Here is a 16,507-nt window from a genome sequence, read left to right as displayed (position 1 = left end):
TCTAGGTGGTGGAGGTTGCGGGTTTGGGAGGTGCAGCCGAAGAAGCCTTGGTGAGTTGCTGCAGTGCATCTTGTAGATGGTACACACTGCAGCCACGGTGCACTGGTGGTTGTAATATTTGCATATTGATTTATCATTGGCCCGCAGGCATCTGTAAGGAATACCTATTATATTCACATGTGATCACATGCTGAGTTGTCATTGGCCTGCAGGCATCTGTAAGGACTGCTATTGTTTAGAGGACCCAGGGGCCCTGTCTCCATCTTGTCCACACGGTGCTGTACTGCTGTGAGTCAGATCAGACCTGATGCTTCATTAAAATAGTTTAAACTGTAATACTCCGTTGTCCTGCAATTTATTAGTTTTGTACAAAGTGTGCAAAACAAGACATGGTGTCAGAAGTGGGATTTGAAATGGACAACGTTGGAGCTCCCTTACCCTGTATGAATTGGGAATCTTTGAACTTACCTAGAGAATGGAGCAAGTTCAAGCAACACGTGGAGTTGATGTTTTCGGGTCCGTTGAAAAGGTGAGGAAGAAAAATGCAGCTACCTACTCCTGTGGATCGAAGAAAAAGGGAGAGACATTTTTAACACATGGTCTCTCACCGCGGATGAAGCAAAGGTACTGAAAAGTTATTTTGACCGTTTTGAAGCATATGTGATGCCCAAGATAAATACGATATTCGCTAGGTACAAGTTTCAGGAGAAAGTACAAGGAGCTAGTGAGTTGTTTGAACAGTTCGTGACTGAGTTAAAACTGCTGGTAAAAGACTGTCTATACGCAGATAAAGATGAGATGGTCAGAGACCGCATCGTGTTTGGAATACATTCAGCTAAAGTGAGAGAGAAACTTTTGAATGTTGGGTCCAGGCTAACGCTGGACAAAGCTAGATCGCACAAAATAGCCCAAGCACAGTTGAAATCCATAACCGGTGCCACGAACAGCTCGAGTGAACAGACAGTGCACGCAGTTAATAGACACACACCAAAGAACACTGCCCAGACAGCGTGTTTCAGAACAGAAAGAACAGCAAGAGTTCTAAAAATGGGCGACACAGACATAAAACGCTTCAAAAACTGTGGATATTGTGGAAACAACTGGCATGGAAAAAAGGAGTACTGCCCTGCCAAAGGAAGGCAATGTACTAAATGTGGTAAACGGAACCACTTTGCTAAAGTTTGCAAGACTGTTTTCGGAAAAGCAGTACACACAGTGAGTGACAGCCAAATGCCAGATAGAGAGCCAAATGCAGAGGAACTGTTTATTGATTCTGTGTCACAGAAAAAACAGATTTCAGGGACTGAGCAAGCTTATGCCAATATTGAGATAGGAAAACAGGGCAAAGAGCTTAAGTTTAAACTAGACACTGGATCTCAGGTTAACGTAATTCCTCTGAGTATCAAAGCTTGAAGGATGAGTGTGAGCTACAGCCCACCTCACGCAGACTGACCGGCTATGGGGGTGAGCAGCTCAATGTGAAAGGCACATGTGTGATGAAATGCAAGTACAAAGAAAGCGACATGGTGTTGAACTTTTATATTATTGACACTCAAGCACCTCCAGTGCTAGGTCTAAAGGCATGTTTAGACATGGACCTCGTCAAGCTAGTGCTATCATTGACAGCACCAGTTGAGACGCAGACAGTCATGGAGGAGTTTGCTGACGTTTACAAAGGAATCGGACTATTCCCAGGTGAATGCACTATTCACCTTGACCCAGCAGCAACCCCTGTGGTTTGCCCACCAAGAAGGATACCCCTTGCTCTACGTAGTCGCCTGAAGGAGGAGCTGCAGAGCATGGATAATACAGAAATCATCGTCCGGGAAACAAAACCGACAGAGTGGGTCAACGCGTTAGTAGTGGTTGAGAAACCATGTACAGGCAAGCTCAGAGTCTGTCTCGACCCCAGAGATTTGAACAAGGCTATCAAACGCCCTCACTACCCTCTACCAACGCTAGATGACATCACACCCAAGCTAGTGGGAGCATGTTACTTCAGTGTAATGGACGCACGATCAGGATACTGGACTATCAAGCTCACGGAAGAGTCATCTAAGCTAACAACGTTCAACACACCATTTGGACGCTACCGATTTCTGTGTTTACCATTTGGTCTTATCTCAGCTCAGGATGAATTCCAACGGAAGATCGACGAAACCTATGAAGGCCTCGACGGAGTAGTCGCAATCGTAGACGACATCCTCATCTATGGCAGGAATAGAGAGGAACATGACAGGAACCTCCGTGCAATGCTACAAAGATCACGGGAGAAAGGTATCCGGCTCAACCCCGAGAAAAGCATAATCGGATCCACCGAGATCAGTTATTTCGGGCATCGCCTCTCAACTGATGGCATTAAGCCAGATCCAGAGAAAATCTCCGCCATCAAGAAGATGGAGCCACCGAAGAACCGCGCAGAGCTAGAGACAGTACTAGGCATGGTTAACTACTTAGCCAAGTTTGCCCCGAGCCTCTCCGAAATCAACGCACCCATACGTCAGTTGCTCAAACAATCCAATGAGCTCCTGTGGGACAAACAACATGACACAGCATTTCAGAAAATGAAAGACCTAATCACCATAGAACCAGGTCCAGTTCTTGCCTACTTCAACCCCAACAAAGAGCTCAGACTACAAGTGGACGCATCAAAGTACGGACTAGGTGCAGTATTACTGCAAGAAGGAAAGCCCATCGGCTACGCTTCCAGATCTCTCTCAGACAGTGAAATCAACTATGCTCAAATCGAGAAAGAGCTATATGCAATTCTGTTTGGATGTAAGCGTTTCCACCAGTACGTCTATGGCCGACAAGTCATTGTGGAATCCGACCACAAGCCCCTCGAGTCAATCATGAGGAAACCACTAGCCGCAGCCCCACCAAGGCTACAGGGAATGATCCTTCAGCTACAGAAGTATGACTTCACAATCATTCACCGTCCAGGCAAAGACATTCCTGTTGCAGACACGCTCTCCAGAAAGTCTCTTAACTACCAGGACAGCAGCCTCAGTGAAGGCATGGATGTGCAGGTGCACATGGTGTACAACAGCTTACCTGTAAGTGACTCAAAACTGAAGGAGATCCGAGCAGAAACAGAGAAAGATAGACAACTCACACTGCTGAGCAAAGTCATACATGAAGAATGGCCTGAGGAAAGGAGAAAATGCCCTCAGAGCATATCTGAATTCTGGAACCACAGAGACGAACTGTCACAAATCAACGGAATCGTCTTCAAAGGGGAGAAAATCATCATTCCTACCAGTCTCAGAGAAGAGATGTTGACAAAAATTCATGCTGGACATATGGGCATGGAAAAATGCAAACAAAGAGCACGTGACATTATGTTTTGGCCTGGAATGTGCAAACACATTGAGGACATTGTCGGAAAATGTTCCATTTGTCTAGAACGCCGCCCATCAAATGTTAAAGAGCCCATGATACCTCACCGTATCCCAGACAGGCCCTGGCAGGTTGTGGCAATGTATCTGTTCACATGGAACAACGAGGACTACATAGTGAATGTTGATTACTACAGCAGATTTTTTGAATTGGACAAGCTTCACAGCACCACATCTGCAGCCGTGATTCACAAGCTAAAGGCAGCCTTTGCCAGGCATGGCATTGTAGAGACTTTAGTCTCAGACATTGGCCCCCAATACAAATCAAAAGAGTTCGAGTTGTTTGCCAAGGCATGGGATTTCACACATGTCACATCAAGCCCACATTACCCTCAAAGTAATGGCCTTGCTGAAAAAACTGTCCAGATTGCAAAAACACTCATGGACAAAGCCAAAGCGGACAAAAGAGACCCCTACATCAGTCTCCTTGAGTACCGCAACACTCCGGTTGACAACTTCAAGTCACCAGCACAGCTGTTGATGAGCCGCAGACTTCGCTCAATCCTTCCAAGCACCAACCAGCAGCTGCAGCCAGAGGTCATCAGCTGCAAGCAAGTGCATGCAAAACGTGTACAGAGACAGCAACACCAAAAGAGATACTATGACAGGTCAGCTAGACTACTGCCGCCGCTGCACAATGGAGAATCCATCAGAATCCAGGAGCATGACTACTGGAAGCCAGCAGTCGTCATCCAGCCAGCTGACACTGAGCGATCGTATCACGTCAGCCCCCCAGAAGGACAGGTGTACCGCCGCAATCGCAGGCACCTCCTGAACACCAAGGAACAACACCGTCATTCCGACGAGAGGATCAGTTCAACAGAGTGTAATGAGCAGAGCAATACACAAAACACATCATACCTGAACCTAAACCTGAACCGGAATTGTTGACTGATTCAGGAGCATGCTCAGTTCCATACCACACAAGGTCGGGACAAGAGGTCAAGCCTAGAGTTATCCTTGACTTGTGAACTGTCAAAGGGTGTAGGCGGATCGCTGCCCTAAAAAAAACTGTACATCGTTATTGAAACGTTGAGATGTTTTCAGTGCTAGTTAAATGTTGAGTTTACTTATATGTTGATGCTACTGAGAACATTATGTAGAAGAAAGGTTCAAAAGTAATGCATAACATTTTTCTTTTAAAAGAAAGGGGATGTAACATTTGCATATCGAATTATCATTGGCCCGCAGGCATCTGTAAGGAATACCTATTATATTCACATGTGATCACATGCTGAGTTGTCATTGGCCTGCAGGCATCTGTAAGGACTGCTATTGTTTAGAGGACCCAGGGGTCCTGACTCCATTTTGTCCACACGGTGCTGTACTGCTGTGAGTCAGATCAGACCTGATGCTTCATTAAAATAGTTTAAACTGTAATACTCCGTTGTCCTGCAATTTATTAGTTTTGTACAAAGTGTGCAAAACAAGACAGTGGTGGAGGGAGTGAATGTTTAAGATGGTGGATGGGGTGGCAATCAAGCGGGCAGCTTTGTTCTGAATGATGTCAAGCTTTTGAGTGTTATTGGAGCTGCATTCATCCAGGCAAGTGGAGAGTATTCCATCACACTCCTTACTTGTGCCTTGTAGATGGTGGAAAGGCTTTGAGAAGTCAGGAGGTGAGACACTCGCCACAGAGTACCTAGCCTCTGACCTGCTCTTGTTGCCACAGTAATTATGTGGCTGGTCCAGTTAAGTTTCTGGTCAATGGTGACCCCCAGGATGTTGATGGTGGGGGATTCGGCAATGGTAATGCCGTTGAATGTCAAGGGGCGGTTGTTAGACTCTCGCATGTTGGAGGTAGTCATTGTCTGGTGCAAATGTTACCTGCCACTTATTAGCCCAAGCCTGAATGTCGTCCAGGTCTTGTTGCATGCCGACATGAACAGCTTAATTTTCTGAGGAGTTTTTAATGCAACTGAACACTGTGCAGTCGTCGGCGAACATCCCCATTTCTGACCTTATGTTGGAGAGAAGGTCATTGATGAAGCAGCTGAAGATGGTTCGGCCTAGGACACTGCCCTGAGGAACTCCTGCAGCGATGTCCTGGGGCTGCGATGATTGACCTCCAACCACCACAACCATCTTCCTTTGTGCTATATATGACTCCAGCTAGTGGAGAGTTTCCCCCCCGATTCCCATTGACTTCAGTTTTACTCGGGTTCCTTGATGCCACACTCGGTCAAATGCTGTCTTGATGTCAAGGGCAGTCACTCTCAACTCACCTCTGGAATTCAGCTCTTTTGTTCATGTTTGGACCAAGGCTGTAATGAGGTCTGGAGCAGAGTAGTCGTGGTGGAACCCAAACTGGGCATCAGTGAGCAGTTTATTGGTGAGTAAGTGCCGTTTGATAGCACTGTCGACGACACCTTCCATCACTTTGATTATGATTGAGAGTCGACTGATGAGGTGGTAATTGGCTGGATTGGATTTGTCCTGCTTTTTGTGGACAGCACATACCTGGGCAGTTTTCCATATTGTTGGATAGATGCCAGTGTTGTAGCTGTACTGGAACAGTTTGGCTAGAGGCATGGCTAGTTCTGGAGCGCAAGTCTTCAGCATGACAGCCGGGATGTTGTCGGGGCCCATAGCCTTTGCTGTATCCAGTGCGCTCAGCCGTTTCTTGACATCACGTGGAGTGAATTGACTTGGCTGAAGACTGGCTTCTGTGATGGTGGGGACCTCAGGAGGAGGCCGATGTGGATCATCTAATTGAAAAGTAGGGAAGTTATGCTAAACCTGTATCGAACCTTGGTTAGACCACACTCAGAGTACTGCGTACAGTTCTGGTCGCCATATTATAAAAAGGATATAGAGGCACTGGAGAGGGTGCGGAGAAGATTTACAAGGATGATACCAGAAATGCGAGGGTATAAATATCAGGAAAGGATGAACAGGCTGGGCCCCTTTTCTCTTGAAAAAAGGCCGAGGGGTGATCTAATAGAGGTCTTTAAAATTATGAAAGGTTTTGATAGCGTGGATAGAGAGAGAATGTTTCCACTTGTGGGGAAGAGCATAACTAGAGGCCATCAATATAAGATAGTCACCAAGAAATCCAATAGGGAATTCAGAAGAAACTTCTTTACTCAGTGAGTGTGAGAATGTGGAACTCGCTACCACAGGGAGTGGTTGAAGCGAATAGTATAGATGCATTTAAGGGGAGGCTAGATAAGCATATGAGGGAGAAGGGAATAGAGGGTTATGCTGATAGATTTAGATGAGGAAAGACGGGCGGCGGCTCGAGTGGAGCATAAACGCTGGCATGGACTCGTTGGGCCGAATGGCCTGTTTCTGTGCTGTATATCCTATGTAATCCTATGATTTGGGTCACCACCCCTGCAAAATGGCAGCAATTAAACTATGTAGACCAAGGCCCCCCTGAACTAAAGGGCCAGGATTTTACACTTCTATCATTGCCAGCCTGCGATTTCCTTATCCATTAAAATTATCGAGAGGAAGGTCATGGACTGGTGTGCACACAAATGGAAAATCTCAGCCAATATGTTTCTGCTTTGTCCTGGGCCATACTGTAATATGTATTCTATACAGAAACAGATAACAATAACTGACCGTAACCCTGTGTGCTATGACCAGCTGTCTTCTCAACCAGTTTTGTGCAACAGATTTGGGTGGCTCCATTTTATGAAATTTTCCCCATAGTATGAAGCTTCGTGCAGTGGGAGAGCCTATTGGGAAATTAGGTGCACAATTTTCCATCCATAATGGTTCATTCATAAAATCCACCCTCCTATATATTGCTTTCAATGTTTTAATGCTCTTTAAATGTCAGCCTTGGCTCAGGTAGCACTCTTGCCTCTGAGTCAGAAGGTTGTGGGTTCAAATTCCACTCCAGAGACTGGAACACAGAAATCTAGACTGACACTCCAATGCAGTACTGAGGAGGCCCTGTGACGTAATAAAACTCACTACGCACTTGGTTTGAGCATAAAGCAAGGCTTTAATCAACTTGTTTCAGAACATGGAGGTCTAGTTGTACTTCACTAGTTCCTTGTCTTACAAAATGTCCCTGGAAAGCTGGGGCCGACGCCTGAGTATTTATACTCCTTGGACGGCGCCACCAGCTGGCTGTCTAGCGTTATTTCACAAGTAGTTTGTTGATGAATGATGAGATTTATAACACCCTGCACCGTCAGAGGTGCCATCTTTCAGATGAGACCGAAGCCCTGTCTGCCCTCTCAGGTGCGAATAAAATATCCCATAGCACTATTTCGAACAAAGAGCAGGGGAGTTCTCCCAGTGCCCTGGCCAACATTTATTCCCCAACCAACATCACTAAAACAGTTGAGAGACCTCATCAGCAAAAGCTTAGCCTCATTAGTGAAGTGCATATGGCCATTACATAGAGAATATTCCAAAAGTCTGACGATCCATATCTTGCGGATTATGAGATCAAGTTGTAGCACTTCTACTGCAGATTTCGCACACTCCTTGAATCAAATCTGGGAGCTTCCTCATCTGCATTCCTGTGCACCACATTGTGTGGTCCAATTGGCCACTGAGCCACCAAGAGAGCCAAAAAGCACAACAGTTCCTTTCCCAGGGTTGAAGTGCTTGTAACTTGACAAGAACTGAAGGCTGTTTATTGACCAGTAGTTGCTCGTTTTCTCCTTTGACATTGTCAGTGCGCCTGAGTTAGCTTATGAAAGGAACACAATCAAAAATGAAGAAGCAGAACTGGCATGAATGCAATTGAAAAATAGGAGACTGTTGGCATGAAAAACAAAAGACCAAATGAAGACAGACGAAACAAGATTAAAATAAGTGAAAGAAAATGAAAAACACAAGACAAATTACAAAGAAATAGTAAATAACTAGGAGACACAGACACAACAAGAGACCCGAGTAAATATGCCCAAAAGCACTACCCTCTCTTTCCCTTTGTATTAACTGCTCTCTTCCAGTTCCACTGTCTAGTGCATTGGCTCTAATCCAAGGCCATTCTCATTATGTGAAAATATAGTATGGATATATTTTTTATCTTAACCAATGAGGTTTGCCAATAAAACAAGTTCCTGTGAAGCAAGAGATTTTGAAAATATATTTCACGATCAAATTGTGCGTCTTGTTTATATCATAAAATACTATTTATGTTTTATCTTTTAAGTGTTTTGGAGTGGAACCAAGAAACCTTGTGTCTCTTTACCAATGTTTGCGAGGTTGCTATTTGATTGAACTAATTGCTAAATGTTTTAGTTCCTATATTCTGCCAAACCTCAATGCATGTTTATAATAATTGAAAACACTTCAATCCCCCTTATGTAATCTTTGTCCTAAAACATGAACACATTGATTAAATCCCTCGTGTGTTATTGTTTGCTGCAAAACCTGCTGCTTAAAACGTACCATGTGCCATCTGTGAGTCTAAAATCAAATATTCATAAACAGAAGAGAATTTTAAAATGTGAGACAGTGGAGATCATTGAAAAGCAAACAGTTTTTGTGGTAGTTCTCCTTAGCTGCATTTAATCTTAATTGTGCACACAAAGTAAATTGCATTTATCTCGTTATGAAACATTTGCCTATGATGAGTAATTTCCTGAAAGCTAATGGCATTATATGACTTTATCTAAAGATGAAATATGTTTTAAACATATGACCCAGCTCTAAGCTAATACGTTAATTTTGTTTTGCTGATGTGCCATTACTGTATTTAAGTTACAAAGACTGACTTTTGATCAAGGTGCTGTGTGTATATATAATGCTGTGTGAGTTTGTGCTGCATAATTGCACAAAAGCCTCTGTTTTTCTACTTACTTTCTAGAAAAATTGTGCTGATGTATACATAATTAATATTCAAATCAACATAAAAGGCACATATGCCCAGCCTTCGCAATGCCACAGGGGAATTTGCAATGTATAAGGTGTGCAGCATTCCTAGCTACTTGTGTATTGTTTGAGACTACGGCTCTCCTCCCAAATAAAATTAAAAGTTCGGACCTTGGCCCAATAAGGAGGTTTTCAAGCTATTGATCTGTGAAGAGAGTTGAACAGCTCTCATAATATATTAACAATTAGATTTCCTTGTAAGTACAATTAATTTAAATGAATAATCTTTTAAAATAAATGATCTCCGTGTTGTACTTGACAAAGAACATTGGAATACAGAAGCTGTTTCCCCATGATGTAGGTTTTAATACCGCCTATGAATTTGTCAGCTCTTCCTCGCTAGTGCAGTGCATTCTGTATTTCCCAGTTCACCACTGAATAGCCTCTTTATCTTACTTGATGCATGTTAATGTTTTGTATAATTCACGTATCAAAAACAACCTAGGCCTAAAGTCAAAAAACATTACGTTGAAATTCTGCATCATATACCTGATATGACGTTCCATATCACGTGTCACTACTACATATGTACTGTGTCCTCATTGCAATAAAATACAATGAAAATTTATGTTTTTCATTAAAAAAAATTAAAATTCACGAGCCTCCATGTGATATAAATGGTACTAAATAACAGTTTCTACTCGTCAGCATTCAGCCAATGAATAAATCACTTTAGTTTCACTCAGTTTATGAATTCCCCCTCCCCCAAATGGGGTACTACTGTTTTGTTCTTCATGTAACCCACCACCTGCCACCCACCCCCCCTTCAAATATCCTCACAGATAAAAAAGCCACATTAAGATGACCAAATCTTTTAACTTTGGTGAGCTATCACCAGCATAGCAGGCACGCCCTATCTGCAGAAATATCCGCAGCAGCATCTATGGTCATGTGGCGGAACCACCAGAGGATTACGGACAATTGTATATAATTCCTTTTCCAGCAATTTAGTACAGCTGGGGGCTGCACCTTTAATGTATCTGTTAACTATACTAGGGCTTCTTTCCTGTACTCTGCGTGATGACGTCATGCCGTCCATCATGTGCTCTCTCAACGGCGGGAAGAACGTGATGATGTCATGACGTCAGAGCTCGGAACCTGCTAGCAGTTGAGCTCGGAACCTGCTAGCAGTTGAGCTCGGAACCTTCTAGCTGTTTTCCAGAGAGGCTTTCAAGCAGACCAGACCTATTTGCATTGTATCCTACAGTTTCCTGTACAGCTTCGTTTGTTCATTAAATTTTATTGTTTTTGATTTTCTAAGTCGATCTCAATTCTTCGGCTAGGAACCCCAGTTCCTACATTGGTGACCCCGATTTCTTCGAACAATTTTCGTTGAAGTTACATCATGGACACGAACGCCGTCACCCTCAAACTGCCGCAATTTTGGGAGCAACAACCGGCCGCGTGGTTTTTCCAGGCGGAAGCCCAATTTGCAATCCGGGGAGTAACAGCGGATTCGACCCGTTATTATTACGTGGTCTCTGCCCTCGACAGCGCCACGGCCTCGCGGGTCGTCAGCCTCCTCGAGAGTCCACCGAACGATGGCAAGTACGAAGCTTTAAAAGCACGCTTACTGCAGATTTTCGGTCTGTCCAAGTCGGAGCGCGCTCGCAGACTTATCTCCATGCCCGGCCTTGGGGACTCAAAACCCTCAGAGCTCATGAGCCAAATGCTCACGCTTTTGGGCTTGGATTCGCAATGTTTTCTGTTCCGCGAGCTGTTTCTCTGTCAACTACCAGAGCCAGTACAGATGGCCTTGGCCAATTCCGCGATCATGGATTGTGCTGAACTCGCCGCGGAAGCGGATAAAATATTCACCATCTCACAACAATCTTGTGCAGCCACGAGGCGCCCATCCCCCACAAGAGCGAATCCGACTCCTCCTCCTGCAGGCTGGTGTGCATACCACGCTCGTTTTGGCGCGAAGGCCAGAAATTGCCGTCCGCCCTGCAGTTTCTCACCAAAAAAAAAACCTACCTCAAACCAGCGGTTTCTGAGAAGATCAATAAGGCCTAAGGGACGCGCCAGAGTTGCGATGGCCATCGGGTCTGCAGGGAAACTCCTATACATTACAGACTCCCTGTCAGGGCGACGTTTTCTCTGTGATACTGGCTCCCAGTGCAGTATCCTACCAACGTCGAAGCTAGATCTTCAATCCAGCGGTCAAGGTCCCCCCCTCGAGGCAGCCAATGGTGCGGCCATTCGCACGTTCGGAAAGCGTAGGGTCCAGTTGAGTTTTGGCGGCCAACGTTTTGTTTGGGAGTTCATCATGGTGAAAGTCTCACAGGCCATCCTGGGGGCAGATTTCTTCTGCGCAAACGGGTTTCTCGTTGACGTCCGACACTGCCGGCTAATCAGTGCCTCCACTTTTCACTTGGTCCCCTGCCACCGAAGCACTGTGATGTCTTGGTCAGTTGCCTGTGCAGTCCCATCTCCAAATGAGTTCTCTCGTCTTCTCAGTGAGTTCCCTGAGCTCACCAGGCCCACATTTTCTTCTTCAGTCGCGAGGCACGGTGTGGTGCACCACATTACCATGACAGGATCCCCCGTTTATGCGAGAGCTCGAAGGCTGGAACCCGGTAAACTCGCGGCCGCCAAGGCGGAGTTCCATACAATGGAACGCCTGGGTATTATTTGATGTTCGAATAGTCCTTGGTCCTCGCCATTACACATTGTTCCTAAGCTGGGCGGCGGATGGCGACCATGCGGCGACTACAGACGCCTGAATGAGGCTACCACACCGGATCGGTACCCAATTCCTCACATTCAGGATTTTTCGGCCCATCTGGCAGGGAATTCCATCTTTTCCAAAGTAGACTTCGTCCGAGGCTATCATCAAGTGCCTGTGCACCCTCAGGATGTCCCCAAAACTGCCATCATCACACCTTTCGGGCTTTTTGAGTTCCTTCGTATGCCGTTTGGGCTGAAGAATGCAGCACAAGCCTTCCAATGTCTCATGGATTCCGTGTTGCATGATCTGCCGTTCATCTTCGTCTACCTAGACGACATCCTTATTGCCAGTAACAGCACGAAAGAACACATTACGCACTTGCGTACCCTTTTTTCTCGTCTCAGCCAACATGGCCTTATTATCAACCCGGCCAAGTGCCAGTTTGGGTTGCACAGCATTGATTTCCTGGGACACAGAATCACCTCAGAAGGCGCCGTCCCGCTGGCCATGAAGGTGAAAGCAGTCACCTCGTTCCCTCTTCCTCAGACAGTCAGGGCCCTCCAGGAATTTCTGGGAATGGTCAATTTTTATCATCGGTTCGTCCCCAAGGCGGCATTGTTGATGCAACCTTTGTACGAGGCCCTCAGAGGTAAATCGGGCAAAGACCCGATCGATTGGACACCCCAGATGGACCAGGCTTTCCTCGACACTAAGAACGCTTTGGCTGCTGCGACCATGTTGGCACATCCCCTTCCGGGCGCAACCGTTGCCCTTACCACCGACGCAATTGATTATGCCATCGGGGCAGTACAGGAGCAGTGGGTCGACGGCACATGGCAACCACTGGCTTTCTTCAGCTGCCAATTGCGGAAGAACAAACGCAAGTGTAGTACTTTTGATAGGGAGTTGTTGGCATTGTTTCTGGCCATCCGCCATTTTCGCTTCCTACTGGAAGGACGCCCATTCACGGCTTTTGTAGACCACAAGCCACTTACTTTTACGATGGCCAAGACAGCGGAACCATGGTTGGCACGGCAACAACGTCATCTTACGTACATATCTGAATTTACAACCGACATACAACATGTCTCGGGCAAAGACAACCTGGTGGCGGATTGTCTCTCCCGCGCCCAGCTCCACGCAGTACACCTGGGAGTCGACTATGTTGGTTTGGCAAAAGAACAGAAGGCAGACCCTGAAGTGCAGGCATACCGCACCTTCTGGCTTACATAAGAACATAAGAAATAGGAGCAGGAGTAGGCCAATTGGCCCCTCGAGCCTGCTCCGCCATTCAATAAGATCATGGCTGATCTGATCCTAACCGCCAATCCACTATGACAGGACTATCTCCTGAATCCAACAGAATTAGACACACGAAACAGGAGCAGGATCAGGCTACACGGCCCCTGGGCCCGCTCCGCCACCCACAGGGCCATGACCGATCCGAACCTAGACTCATGTCCAAATTCCTGCCCGCTCCCCGTAACCCTTAATTCCCTTTTCTTCTGGGAAACTGTCTATTTCTGTTTTAAATTTATGTAATGATGTAGCTTCGACAGCTTTTTGGGGCAGCATATTCCATGGACCTACCACCCTCTGAGTGAAGTAGTTCCTCCTCATCTCAGTTTTGAAAGAGCAGCCCCTTATTCTAAGGCTATGCCCCCTAGTTCTAGTTTCACCCATCATCTGGAACATCCTCCCTGCATCCACCCGATCCAACCCCTTCACAATCTTATATGTTTCAATAAGATCGCCTCTCATTCTTCTGAACTCCAATGAGTAGAGTCCCAATCTACTCAACCTCTCCTCATATGTCCATCCCCTCATCCCCGGGATTAACCGAGTGAACCTTCTTTGTACTGACTCGAGAGCAAGTATGTCTTTTCTTAAGTATGGACACCAAAACTGTATGCAGTATTCCAGGTGCGGTCTCACCAATACCTGTACAACTGAAGCAATACCTCCCTATTTTTATATTCTATCCCCCTAGCAATGAAAGCCAACATTCCATTGGCCTTCTTAATCACTTGCTGCACCTGCATACTAACCTTTTGAGTTTCGTGCACCAGGACCCCCAGATCCCTTTGTACTTCAGTACTTTCCAGTTTCTTGCCATTAAGATAATAACTTGCTCTACGATTTTTCCTGCCAAAGTGCATAACCTCACACTTTCCAGTATTGTATTCCATCTGCCAAATCTCTGCCCACTTGCTTAGCCTGTCTATGTCCCCTTGCATGTTTTTTATGTCCTCCTCACTCGCTACTTTCCCTCCCATCTTAGTATCATCTGCAAACTTTGATATGTTACACTCGGTCCCCTCCTCCAAATCGTTAATATAGATTGTAAAGAGTTGGGGACCCAGCACTGACCCCTGCGGAACACCACTGGTTACTGATTGCCAGCCTGAGAATGAACCATTTATCCCAACTCTCTGCCTTCTGTTAGATAGCCAATCCTCTATCCATGCCAGAATATTACCCCCAATCCCGTGATTTTTTACCTTACGCAATAATCTTTTGTGTGGCACCTTGTCAAATGCCTTTTGGAAGTCTAAATACACTACGTCCACTGGTTCACCTTTATCCACCCTATATGTTACTTCCTCAAAGAACTCCAGCTGGTGGCTGATATCAGTTTCCAGGCCACAGGGACCACACTCCTGTGTGACATCTCGATGGGCGTCCCACGTCCAATCGTTCCAGTCGAATGGCGCAGGAAAATTTTCGACACTATCCACGGGTTGTCACACCCTGGCATGAGAGCGTCACAACGACTCATGGCAAAGAAATTCATCTGGAAGGGCATGCATCTCGACGTCCATGACTGGACCAATACCTGCGTGAGTTGCCAGAAGTCCAAGATACAACGCCATGTTAAGGCCCCAGTCGCCACTTTTCCGGTTCCGGAGCGTCAATTCGACTATGTGCACGTGGACCTGGTTGGTCCTCTCCCTTCCTCTCACGGGTACACACACCTCCTCACCGTGGTAGACCGCACCACCAGGTGGCCGGGGCAATTCCTTTGGTTGCCACCACAGCGGCAGACGTCTCCAGAGCCTTCATCTCGTTGTGGGTAGCTCGGTTCGGGGTACTGGCTGACATCTCCTCCGACCGGGGGCCTCAATTTACCTCTGAGCTTTGGAACACCGTAGCTCAAGGTTTGGGCACCAAGCTTCATCGTACCACCGCCTACCATCCACAGGCGAACGGTCTGTGTGAAAGATTCCACAGGTCCCTTAAAGCCGCACTGCGTGCTAGTCTCCGTGGGCCTAGTTGGGTGGACAGGCTCCCTTGGGTGCTGCTAGGTCTTCGCACGGCGCCTAAGGACGACCTGCATTCTTCTTCAGCAGAGCTGGTTTACGGCCAACCACTCAGAGTGCCTGGCGATTTTCTTCCTCCTCACACGGAACCCTGGTCCCCAGCTCAGCAGCTCGTCAGCCACCAGGAAGCGGCTAGGAATTTCATCCCAGTGCCTACGTCGCATCATGACCTGCAGTGCTCCCATGTCCCGGTGGATCTTAAGAGCACAGAATACGTGTTCATTCGGCAGGATGCTTGCAAAAACCCGCTCAAACCGCCTTACACAGGTCCGTTCCGCGTCATCTCGTCAGGTGACAAGTCCTTCACAGTCGACGTCGGCGGTAAGCCTGACCACATCTCCATCGACCGATTGAAATCGGCGCATCTGGATCTGAGCGAACCAGTCGTCACCGCTCAGCCGCCTCGTCGTGGTTGTCCACCGTTGACTGCCGGTCCAGTACAGCCACAGTCATCCACCGAGTCATCAGTGCCCGCCTCATCAGGTCGACCACAGCCGGCCTCTTCTTCTCCTCCGCCTGCGGCGTCATCCCAACCACAGCCAATGGCCAGTTCGTCTTCTAGCGCTCCGTTCCAGCTGCCGGGGTATCGCAGTCGGTCGGACAGACTCGTCAGACCCCCTTCTCGCCTTACCTTCTCTGTTAAAAGCAATTCTGGGGGGGCGCATGTGGCGGAACCACCAGAGGATTACGGACAATTGTATATAATTCCTTTTACAGCAATTTAGTACAGCTGGGGGCTGGACCTTTAATGTACTAGGGCTTCTTTCCTGTACTCCGCGTGATGACGTCATGCCGTCCGTCACGTGATCTCTCAACGGCGGGAAGAACGTGATGACGTCATGATGTCAGAGCTCGGAACCTTCTAGCAGTAGAGCTCGGAACCTTCTAGCAGTTGAGCTCGGAACCTGCTAGCAGTTGAGCTCGGAACCTTCTAGCTGTTTTCCAGAGAGGCTTTCAAGCAGACCAGACCTATTTGCATTGTATCCTACAGTTTCCTGTACAGCTTCGTTTGTTCATTAAATTTTATTGTTTTTGATTTTCTGAGTCGATCTCAATTCTTCGGCTAGGAACCCCAGTTCCTACAGTCTAACCTTTAAAATCTGAGGGGGCTTTATAATAACGCAAACATTTTCAAGGCAGATTTATATAAATTCAATCTGAAATGTGAATTTTTTTAGTTCCCCACATTTAGGACTGAAATGCCAATCTGTTTTAAGAGTGTAGGTAAAATTAGCAGTAACATGAATAGCTAGTACCAACAGCAGTAATAT

The sequence above is a fragment of the Somniosus microcephalus genome, chromosome 22, assembly GCF_052327205.1.
Source record: "Somniosus microcephalus isolate GS21.2 chromosome 22, FLI_Smic_1.0, whole genome shotgun sequence".
Taxonomy (NCBI): Eukaryota; Metazoa; Chordata; class Chondrichthyes; order Squaliformes; family Somniosidae; genus Somniosus; species Somniosus microcephalus.
This window is presented reverse-complemented; position numbering follows the sequence as displayed.